Here is an 11564-nt window from a genome sequence, read left to right as displayed (position 1 = left end):
AATTGTATGAACATATTGAACCATACACAATTTCCTGTGCATTGTGTCGCAGTTAAACAAGCTTGGCACACCTGTATTAGGGGAGTTTATCCCATTCTCTGCAAATCCTCTAAAAGCTCTGTCAGGTTGGATGGTGAGTGTTGCTGCACAGCTATTTTCAGGTCTCTCTGGCTGGGCCACTCAAGGACATTCAGAGACTTGTCCCGAAGCCCCTCCTGCATTGTCTTGGCTGTGTGCTTAGGGTCCTTGTCCTGTTGGAAGGTGAACCTTCGCCACAGTCTGAGGTCCTGAGTGCTCTGGAGCAGGTTTTCATCAAGGATCTCTGTACTTTGCTCCATTCATCTTTGCCTCGATCCTCACTAGTCTCCCAGTCCTTGCCCCTGAAAAACTTCCCCACAGCATGATGCTGCCACCACCATCCTTCACCGTAGGGATGGTGCCAGGTTTCCTCCAGACTTGACTCTTGGCATTCAGGCCAAAGAGTTCAATCTTGGTTTCATCAGACCAGAGAATCTTGTTTCTCATGGTATGAGAGTCTTGAGGTACCTTTTGGCAACTCCAAGCGGGCTGTCATGTGCCTTTTACTGAGGAATGGCTTCCGTCTGGCCACTCCGTCTGCTGCAGAGATGGATGTCCTTCTGGAAGGTTCTACCATCTCCACAGAGGAACTCTAGAGCTCTGTCAGAGTGACCATCAGGTTCTTTGTCACCTCCCTGACCAAGGCCCTTTTCCCCCGATTGCTCAAATTGGCCGGGCGGCCAGCTCTAGGAAGAGTCTTGGTAGTTCCAAACATCTTCCATTTAAGAATGATGGAGGCCACTGTGTTGTTGGGGACCTTCAATGCTGCAGAAATGTTTTGGTACCCTTCCCCAGATCTGTGCCTTGACACAATTCTGTCTTGGAGCTCAACAAACAAATCCTTCAACCTAATGGCTTGGTTTTTGCTCTGACGTGCACTGACAACTGCGGGACCTTAAATAGACAGGTGTGTGCCTTTCCAAATCATGTCCAATCAAATGAATTTACCACGGGTGAACTCCAATCAAGTTGTAGAAACATCTCAATGATGATCAATGGAAACAGGATGCACGTAAGCTCAATTTCAAGTCTCATAGCAAAGGGGCTGAAAACATATATAAGGTATTTCTGTTTTTTATATTTCATACATTAGGAAAAAAATCTAAAAACCTGTTTTCGCTTTGTCATTGTGAGGTATTGTGTGTAGATTGATGATAATATATATTTTAGAATAAGGCTGCAACGTAACAAAATGTGGAAAAAGGGAAGGGGTCTGAATACTTTCCAAATGCACTGTATATTTTCGAAGAAGTCATTATTATTTGGCCCATACCGGTTAATTAGCCAGATATGTTTTTGGTCCAATAGTATATTTAAAATGATCCATTTTCCTTGAGGATCGTTTAGCACAGTTTGCACAATCGTATCAAAATTGTTGTTAATTAATATAATCACCCCTTTTGAGTTTCTTTGCCTATGAAAAATATATATTTTTTCTCTTTTAGCCAGGTAAAAATTCATATATTTTTGTGATCTTTTAAGCCATAACAGTTGTAGCTGGCTATATTTATTTTCCCACCACAACCAATGTTTGTAAGCTTATTTGACCTTTTCTGCTGCGTTTGAGACACTGTTTGATCCCTCCTTGGGACACTTACTGTTAAGTAAATAAAATGCTAAACAATCACAAAACAGCAACTATTAGTCATTATGTATTATTATTCTAATATGTATTCATTATAGAATTGTCAGTTATTGATGATGAACCTTTAAACTGCACTCTTCCTCCCCTCCTTCCCATCTCTCTATTTTTCAGCTCCAGATGACAAACTCCAAGGGAGTGTGTGTGCATGTTGTATTTTCTTGTTCCTTGTCAGCCACCATCTCTCCTAACCATGACCTCTCCACCATCTGTGAGTAAGCACAACTGCACATGTTTGTTGTGGGAAATGGATAACACAATCTGTAGGCCTAAATATCTCCAATCCTAAAATAAAACGGAGCATACATATAAAAACAAGTAGTTACAATATATTGACATATTTACATACTCGTGTGTGTGAGAGAGTGTATATATTTTATTTTTTATTGTTAGCCACCCATCTCATCTTTTCTGCTTCATAAAAAGCTGAGGTCTGGAACTCCTTCCAGGTCATCTCTCTCTCCATTCCTTGGCCTTGGTTGCCTGATGACTCGCTACATACATTCATTGTGGAGAACAAAATATGTGGATGGGTAGCCAGGGAATGGCTTTGGTACATAATTTTTTTTGGGGGGCAGGACAATAAACATTAGCCTGCCACTTCTGGGAACCCTGTTCACATGTAAGTGCTGTTGAGGCCCTGTTTCAGCTCCAGATGACAAAAACCTGCACACACTCCCAGAGAATTGCAGGTCTGCCGACTTCCTTTTGGTCATTCATTTTAATCAGAGAAGTATCTAATAAACCAAACTGTTGCTTTAACTGTGAATGTACTTTATTGCACACAATCCTCAAATAAAATGGAACATACATAAAATAAACAATATATTTACATTGGGTCTAATGTGTGTTTTCTCTTAGAGTGAGGCCTGTTTTTCAACTCAGAAAAAATACACAATAGTCTTATACAATATTAACAGTCACACTTTTATTGGATAGATATTTAGAGTAATTATGTAGATATTGATAATGGATATGTAGTCGTAGATATCTCCAATCCTAATATAAAATGGAACATACATAAAATAAACAAGTAATTACAATTGATTTACATTGGGGATAATGTGTGTGTGACAGAGACGGAGAGTGTGTGTGCATGTTGTGTTTTATTTTTCCTTGTCAACCACCCATCTCTGCTTTGTCAGTCTTGCCAGGCCCAGTGTATGCACTTCTGTGTGAGGCTGTCGGGCAGTGGTGGAGTGCATGGCAGATCTGAAAGAGAGATGCACAAAGTGACAGTAAGTAATCAGCTCAACAACATGTCATCTGTTGGTGTGAGTGAGCATATGTAATATCATTCTGAATAACCTGTATCCATCTGGGAATCCTCAAAAGTTTCTCCATCCACGGCCAGTGTAGTGGGAACTGGTACAGCCGGTAAATTAAATACCACAGCACAGGACTCTGCCTTTTGGCTCAGATCAAGTGTAGTTACTTTGACAGTGCTGCACTTGATCGGAGAAGTGATCGCAGGCCGGAGGGCGCCTGGGAAAATTGTGCTTTTTATTTTTGTTGAAAATCATTATTATTGTTATTATTGTTGTTGTATTGTTTCACCATTGTTTTTCTTTGTCCTGGGTTAGGTGGTGGTTCTGGTGGTGGACTACAGATGCACCAGCACCTGTAGGGTGGGTTTAAAGGCCCTCTGGTCTTTTTTCTTTACTTATTTTAATTTTGTTTTTCCCTTGTTTGTCCTGTTTTGCATCTCTCCTCCCCCTTGTATCCTACTGTTTTGTGTTGTCCGCGGGCTGGAGTGGCTTTCTGGCTTGTTGGCCTGCTAGCTTTAACTTGGCTTGGCCTGCTAGCCTCCTGACCCTTTAGGCGCGGCAGGCTTTGTTTGTTTGTTTGGTTGACTGTATTTCCTTTGCCCCCCTTGTCCCCAGCCACCTTGTACCTTTAGTTTATCCCCCAAATTGCCTTTTGTCTCAATTCCTTGTTGTTTTGCATTGTCAACTGGGGGACTTTTGCTGGCCGGCCTGCTAGCTGGTTAGCCTAGCCTGGTCTGCTGGTGAGGCTTGCTAGCTTACTCGGCCCCCAAGTCTGGCAGGTGTTGTTGGTCAGTGTGTCCCCTTTTGTTATCCCCTTATTTCCCTCTAACCTCAATTATTTTGTTTGTTCGTCTTACCCCCTAGTTTGTCCCCCCTTTTTGGTTTGTGTGCTTTGTTTGTTTTTGTTGTGAAGCCTCTTGGCTTGTGGGCCTGCTAGCTGGTAAGCTTAGCTTGGCCTGCTGGTGTGGCCTGCTAGCTTCCTAGCCTTTGTTTAGTTTGTGTGGTTTCTTTTTTGTCTCTCCCTTTTGTGGAAAAAAATATTTAAAAAATTCCTCTCCTTGTGTCCCTTCCCTTTGTTAATAAGATTAGCTTGGTGCTGTGCTAGATAGTTTGTTGTGTGCCCCGTGGTGCTGGTAGGCCCTGTTTAGCTAGCCTAGCTGAGCCTGCGAGCTCCCTCGGTTGTTCCACACCCCTCCCCCTCCCCCCCCCCCCTTTTCACTGGTGTTGTGTTTAAAGGGAATTGGCTTCCATCATGTCAGCAGCACAGGCTGGCATGAGGAGGCACCATGCAGTGCGCCTCCTCTTAAAGGAGAAGGGAGGAGAAACAATGGAGTTATCCCGATTGGATTTCTCCAGAAAATTCCTCCAAAAATAACTTGGTTTCCATCCCGCGCAGGTAAACTGCATCTTAGCCCTCGCCTATGGGAAAGACTTCGATGTCAGTTTTGCCAATGCCAGCTTCCTGGAGGAGTTCTGGGGGAAACTCCAGAACGCCCTGAACACCCAGGGGTCCCTCACAGCAATGTTTGTGTGGTGAACATGGCCACCTTGCAGACGCCTGTCAAAAGGTTGACTGCAAGAAGTGCCAGGAGGTGGGCCACCACTACGAGGAGTGCACGAACGGAAGGCCTGTGGCGAGTGGTCCCACCTCATCCTCGGCTTCCCTTCCTCCTGGGTCAATAAGGCCAGGGCTGGAAGGAGGGAGTGGGCTGCTGCGGACCGGGCTTTCAAGCGCCAGGTGGTTGGAACGGCAGTTGCCGAGGAGGTGGTTGTGGAGCCGGTGGTGGAGGAGGCAGTTATGGAGCCGGTGGAGGTGGTGGCTGTAGTGGAGGGCGCGGAAGGTGCAGTGGTGGATGAAGTGGGAGGAGAGGACAACCCCCCCCAACCCCCCTGCCCCTGACTAATGTGACCTCTGAAGGAGAAAGGGCCGAGAAAGGCGGCTCTGGAGAGATTTTTAGCGAGAGCTCCCCAAGTGGGTCAGACATTATAGGGACGGTGTCGGAAAGCACCATGGAGATGGTGTCAGGAGATACGGGAGAAGGGGGGGAGATTCTGGAGGAACACCTCCCCCCACGAAAAAGAAATGCTAAGGAGCTCTCCGGCCCCGAACAGGGTGATGAAAAAAAAGGTGAAATGGGAGAGCTCCCAGGGGGAGGAAGAACCTTGAACCTTCCCCTCCAACTCCCCCAAATAAGTTGCCTTTTTAAGTCCAGTTTTAACCTCCTCTCCCTAACCCCCTTTTAACTGTTCAAATGCCTTTTCTTTAAGCACTGTTTTTACTCACCCCCTGGCTTTTAAAATCACCATTATAAACGTGAGTAGCGTAAAAACAGCAATGAGAGCACAGTCAGTTTTATCCTTTTTAGAAAGGTTTAACTCAGATGTGTTTTTATTACAGGAGTGTGGTCTACCCTTTTTATCCTCTTACAGCAAATGGGAGGATAAGTGGCAGCACGGTCCCTCCATTTGGAGTGGTTCCAATTTTATCAAGAATTACGGTGTTGCCATTTTAATCAATTTTAATCCTATTCCATTGAAGGCCTTCACCAAGTTCTGGCCCACCCTCACGTGCCTGAAGGAAGCACTGTGGTCCTCCCGTAACCTGCTGGTAGCGAAACAAGTAGACACCACCCCCCAGGCAGTGGCCATGGTAGCCACGGAAGCCCTGGGGTGGTACGGAAGGAAGGGGGCCTCGACCCCAGGCGAAGGGTCCCCCACAACACCCTAGGTCCCGGCGGCCACGGCCTGACAGCGCTGCAGCGCCTAGGGCGATGCGCCTAGGGGAGGGATCTCCTCTGGGCCCCGAAGGACAGGACAATGATTGATTCGGGAGAGCAGGAGGAGGCGAGTTTGATAAGGACTCACCCCACTCCTGAACAAAGGATCGAAGTCAGCCTTTTAACAAAGTGACTTTTTAACATGTTTCTCATGTCTTAATTTTTTTTTACCTTTGTTAAATCAATTGTACACATTTTAAATGGCTTTTACAGATTTGAGGTTTTTACAATGAAAAGTACTTTTACTCATGGTTGTTCTTATTGGTTTTAACAACATGTACTTTTTAACTAATTTAAATGTAACCTTAAAAAGCTGTGTTTTATGCTTTATTGCCATTTTTATGTGTATGAAATGTTGTAAAAAATGTATGAGCTGTTTTTAAAGGAAATATGACAACAAAAACTTTTAAAAACATTTTAAAAAAAGCTTTCTGAAGTTCGCTTGATAAGTGTAATATCTTGCGTGGAAGTGTACTCTCTGGCTGTTTGCATCCTGGAACAGCTGGCCACATGGCCAGCCCCTCTTGATTGCTCCACTTGCTGTACACGGTTGATCTGTATCTTCTGCCAGTGGATTGTCGTGCTTGTGTACACTACGACTCCGTGTGCATTAATATATTGGTAGCTCTTGCTGCCACAAACTGTAATTTACCTTACACAACTTGCCGACTGGCTTGTTCTATGTCTGTTGTGAATTGCTTAACATGCTGCTCCCCGGCTGTACGTGCTGTTTCTTTCCCCTACAGAGTGTGAGTATCATGGAAAACTACGTTGAGACATTAACTTTGGGGTTCCTTAATGGGTGTTACTCCATATGGTGCTGTTTTTACTGCTTGGATATTAAACTGGTTGGTAATATTGCAGTTGGTGTAAAAACAAAAAACAAATCCATTACTTGGTTGCTGTTTTTTTTGTCTGCCTGTTTTTCCCACAGGGGTCTTCCCCTGTGTTTGCAGAGGTACTGGGTAAATTATTCCTCACCGGGTTCCTATTCCTCCAAGGGGGTCACGACATAAGCTCTCCCAGGGTGTCGGGCCCCTGCTCCGTGGCATGGTTGGCTTGGTTGAGTTTATGGCTTCCCTTTGTGACAGGTGTGATGGTATCATCCGTCACCGCCTGGGAGACCCAGGTGCTTGGGGCGCCAGAGGAGAGGCGGGCCCCAGGCAGGACCCCTTACACACGCTTCCCCGGCCTCAGCGCTTCTCCAGGTCTCAAAGAGCAAAGTGGGAGGAGGGTGTGGAGTCCCCTGGGTGTTTACAATGCTCGAGGGGTACCGACTTCAATTCCGGTGCCGGCCCCCCCCCCCCCCCTGAAGAAAACCCTGCAGCTGGAGATCTCCTCACTCCTGGACAAGGGTGCCATCTGCAGGATCGAGACAACAGAACGACTAGCTAGGTTCTACTCCACTTATTTTGTGGTTCCAAAAAGAGAGGGTTTCGACCTGATTCTGGACCCCTGCAACCTCAATGGTTACTTGAAGGTACTGAGGTTCCACATGCTGTCCCCAGCCTCGTGTTGCAGGCAGTGTCCAGGGACCAGTGGTTTGTGGCACTGGACCTGAGGGATGCGTGCTTCCATGTTCCTGTTCACCCAGCTCATTGGCAGTACCTCCGATTTACTTAGAAGAAACGTCTTACGAATTCATGGTTTTTCCCTTCGGCCTCGCCTTGGCACCCTGCACTTTCACAAAGTGCATGGATGCTGTCCTGGCACCTCTCACGTCCCGAGGATTGTTGAGCCTCAATTACCTGGACGATGGGCTTATTTGTGCCCCGACCAGGACCCAGGTCCTGTCAGACAGACATGCTCCTGACTCACATTGGCGGGCTGGTCATTACTGTAAATGACAAGAAAGAGTGATCTGACACCCACCCAGGGGGTGGCCTTCATTGGCATGGAACTGGACTCAGTCCTCATGAGAGCACACCTGCCCACCAGAAGGATTCAGGTTATCCATCTTGCCTCAACCACTTTCGGCAGAGGCGAGTGGTGTCCGCCCTGACCTGTCAATGCCTGTTGGGCTGGCTGACGGCGGCCTCGTTGCCTATTCCCCTGGACCTGCTCCATCTCCGGCCTCTTCAACGGTGGTTCAACTCCCACCGGCTGCACCCAAAGCGCCACCGTCATCACCAGCTGCAGGTGACTGCACAGTGCCTCAAGGCATTGTTGAGGTGGCGCTGTCACTCCTTTGTCTCAGGTGGGTTGGAGATGCTGAGGATGTGCCGCCAGGAGCTGGTCAGCACAGACTCCTCCAAGAGCAGGTCAGCGGCTGTTGGCTACCCCCTTGGAGCGACAGGCACATCAATACACTAGAGCTGTACTGCTGGCCCTGGGGTCTTTCCTTCCACATTTGAAAGGAAGACATGTACTGGTGAGAACACAAACACCACAGTGGTGGCTTACATCAACCATCAAGGTGGACTACGGTCCCACCGCCTCCATCTTATGACACGGGAGCTCCTTCTCTGGGCTCAGGGCTGTCTAGCGTCTCTATGCACAGCGCACGTACCTGACATCCTGAGTGTGGCAGCGGATATGCTCTCGATGGAGGGTCCGCCACTTTGGGACTGGAGCCTACATCCCCAGGTGGTGCAGCACCTGTGGGAAGGTTTGGGAGGGCGCGGGTGGATCTGTTTCCTCACTGGACAATGCACACTGCCCCCTGTGGTACTCCATGTCGGAGTCTCCAGGGCCTCTGGGCTTGGATGCTCTGGCTCAGCATGTGGAACCTCAGTCGGGCTGGAGCTTTATTCCCCCCTTTCCTCTGATCCAGGCTGTGCTAGACAGGACCAGGATGGCAGAGTATTGTCTGCTTCTGGTGGCCCCTTTCTGGCCCAGGCGACCTTGGTTCAGCCTTCTCCTATCCCTGTTGCCTGGGACATCTTGTCAACTTCCCCTGCGACCGAACTTGCTGTCTCAGGCCGGGGGAACTCTGTGGTATCCAAGACCACACTGTCTCAGCCGGTGGGCTTGGCCACTGAATGGCACCAATGATCCATGTTAGGACTACAGCAGGGTGACATGAACACCATGCAGAGCGCAAGGGCGCTGGCTACAACAGCGGCACACCAGTTGCGCTGGCGGTTGTTCTGCTCTTGGTGAACTGGTATTGAGGTTGTGCCCGAGTCATGTGGAAGGCAGTATGTCCTTCAATAACTGCAGTCTCGCTTGGATGAGGGCTTGGCAGTATCTACACTGAGTGGGTATTTGGCCGCTATATCTGCCTGCTATGTGGGGTGGATGGACAGGCCAGTGGGGCACCATCCCTTGGTCTCCAGGTTTATTAAGGGGATTTGTCGCCTGCGTCCAGCTAGGAGCGGACGCGGTCAGTGAAATCAGACCAGCTCTTTGTCTGCTATGGTGAACAAGTCCTACGGGCTGGGCTATCAAAGCAGAGGCTCTCTCACTGGATCGTGGACACGATTATGACATCATACCACCTGGCTGGCATAACAGTGCTGGGATCTGTGGTGCCACATTCAATACGAGGTGTGGCTGCATCCTGGGCTCTACTGAGAGGAGTGCCCCTCGCTGAGATCTGTGCTGCGGCCAGCTGGGCTTCCTCTTGTACCTCTTGTACACAGGAGTAAATCTGTAAATACTCACCTCGGATGTATCCCTCCGCCATGGAGTGATACCAATATATTGGAGTGATCCATATAAACTCAGCAAAAAAAGAAACGCCCCTTTTTCATTACCCTGTCTTTCAAATATAATTTGTAAAAATCCAAAAGATATTCATTGTAAAGGGTTTAAACACTGTTTCCTATGCTTGTTCAATGACCCATAAACAATTAATGAACATGCACCTGTGAAACAGTCGTTAACACTAACAGCTTACAGACGGTAGGCAATTAAGGTCACACTTATGAAAACTTAGGACAGGAGAGGCCTTTCTACTGACTATGAAAAACACCAAAAGAAAGATGCCCAGGGTCCCTGCTCATCTGTGTGAACGTGCCTTAGGCATGCTGCAAGGAGGCATGAGCACTGCAGATGTGGCCAGGGCAATAAATTGCAATGTCCGTACTGTGAGACGCCTAAGACAGCGCTACAGGGAGACCGGATGGACAGCCGATCTTCCTCGCAGTGGCAGGCCACGTGTAACAACACCTGCACAGGATCTGAACATCTGAACATCACACCTGCGGGACAGGTACAGGATGGCAACAACTCCCCGAGTTACACCAGGAACGCACAATCCCTTCATCAGTGCTCAGACTGTCCGCAATAGGCTGAGAGAGGCTGGGTTGAGAGAGGCTGGGTTGAGAGAGGCTGGGTTGAGAGAGGCTGGGCTGAGAGAGGCTGGGCTGAGAGAGGCTGGGCTGAGGGCTTGTAGGCCTTTTGTAAGGCAGGTCCTCGGCAACAACGTTGCCTATGGGCACAAACCCACCGTCGCTGGACCAGACAGGACTGTCAAAAAGTGCTCTTCACTGACGAGTCACGGCTTTGTCTCACCAGGGGTGATGGTTTTGTCATTGCCTGCAAACTCAACGCAGTTCATTACAGGGGAGACATCCTCCTCGCTCATGTGGTACCCTTCCTGCAGGCTCATCCTGACATGACCCTCCAGCATGACAATGCCACCAGCCATACTGCTCGTTCTGTGCGTGATTTCCTGCAAGATAGAAATGTCAGTGTTCTGCCATGGCCAGCGAAGAGCCCGGATCTCAATCCCATTGAGCATGTCTGGGACCTGTTGGATCGGAGGGTGAGGGCTAGGGCCATACCCCCCAGAAATGTTTGGGAACTTGCAAGTGCCTTGGTGGAAGAGTGGGGTAACATCTCACAGCAAGAACTGGCAAATCTGGTGCAGTCCATGACAAGATGCACTGCAGTACTTAATGCAGCTGGTGGCCACACCAGATACTGACTGTTACTTTTGATTTTAGGGTCATTTAGCTAAAGACCGCCCACTTCACCTAGTTCCATTCTAAAGCAATTGTGTTTTTGTTTCAGTTTCACAACTTCCGGCAACACTAGCAAATTACCTCAGAGCGGTGACTAGCTAATAATAAAAAACATGCATCGTTAACACAAAATCAAAACATGGCTTACGTTTGGGAACACACACATGGATCTTCGGAGGTCGGATGGTATCACCGTATCCCATCCGTCCATGATTAATACTTACTTGACATGATAAAATTGCGTGAAGTTACGTATGGGGACATTTTTTATTACTTTGTGTTCTCCTTTGGAGTGGATGGTTCCACTATGAAAAATTAGAAGAGTACAGAGGCATATCAGTAGGCTGGACACAACATTTTTAACAACGCTTTTTTCTGATAACGAGTTCATTGCATCCACCCCGCCCTGGAGCCCAGTTTCATAATATTATACCATCTGTCCCAACTGCTTGCCGTAGTTGAAAAAACAGCACTTATTTTAGGGCATTTTTCCCCCTGCCAGCTCCTGTTAGTTCTATTGAGCACCGTGGCACCAACTCACCTTCCGAAGATTCTATTCCCAACCTATTGTTCTACGTCACAATGCCTGCTTTGCAATTGTTGGCAAAGAGACATGCCCACTTTAAACTCATACACGGAACCCAAACCGGTGGCACATGCACCATCGTGCATAAATGCATTTTGTCCCCCCAAACCAAACGCGATCACGACATGCAGGTTAAAATATCAAAACAAACTCTGAACCAGCTTGCTTTTGCTAACTAATTTGTCCTGGGATATAAACATTGAGTTGTTATTTTACCTGAAATGCACAAGGTCCTCTACTCCGCCAATTAATCCACACATAAAACAGTCAACCGAATCGTTTCTAGTCATCTCTCCTCCTTCC

Source organism: Oncorhynchus masou, chromosome 18, assembly GCF_036934945.1.
Source record: "Oncorhynchus masou masou isolate Uvic2021 chromosome 18, UVic_Omas_1.1, whole genome shotgun sequence".
NCBI classification, from domain to species: Eukaryota; Metazoa; Chordata; class Actinopteri; order Salmoniformes; family Salmonidae; genus Oncorhynchus; species Oncorhynchus masou.
The sequence above is the reverse complement of the archived record's forward strand: the minus strand, read 5'-3'. Positions refer to the sequence as shown.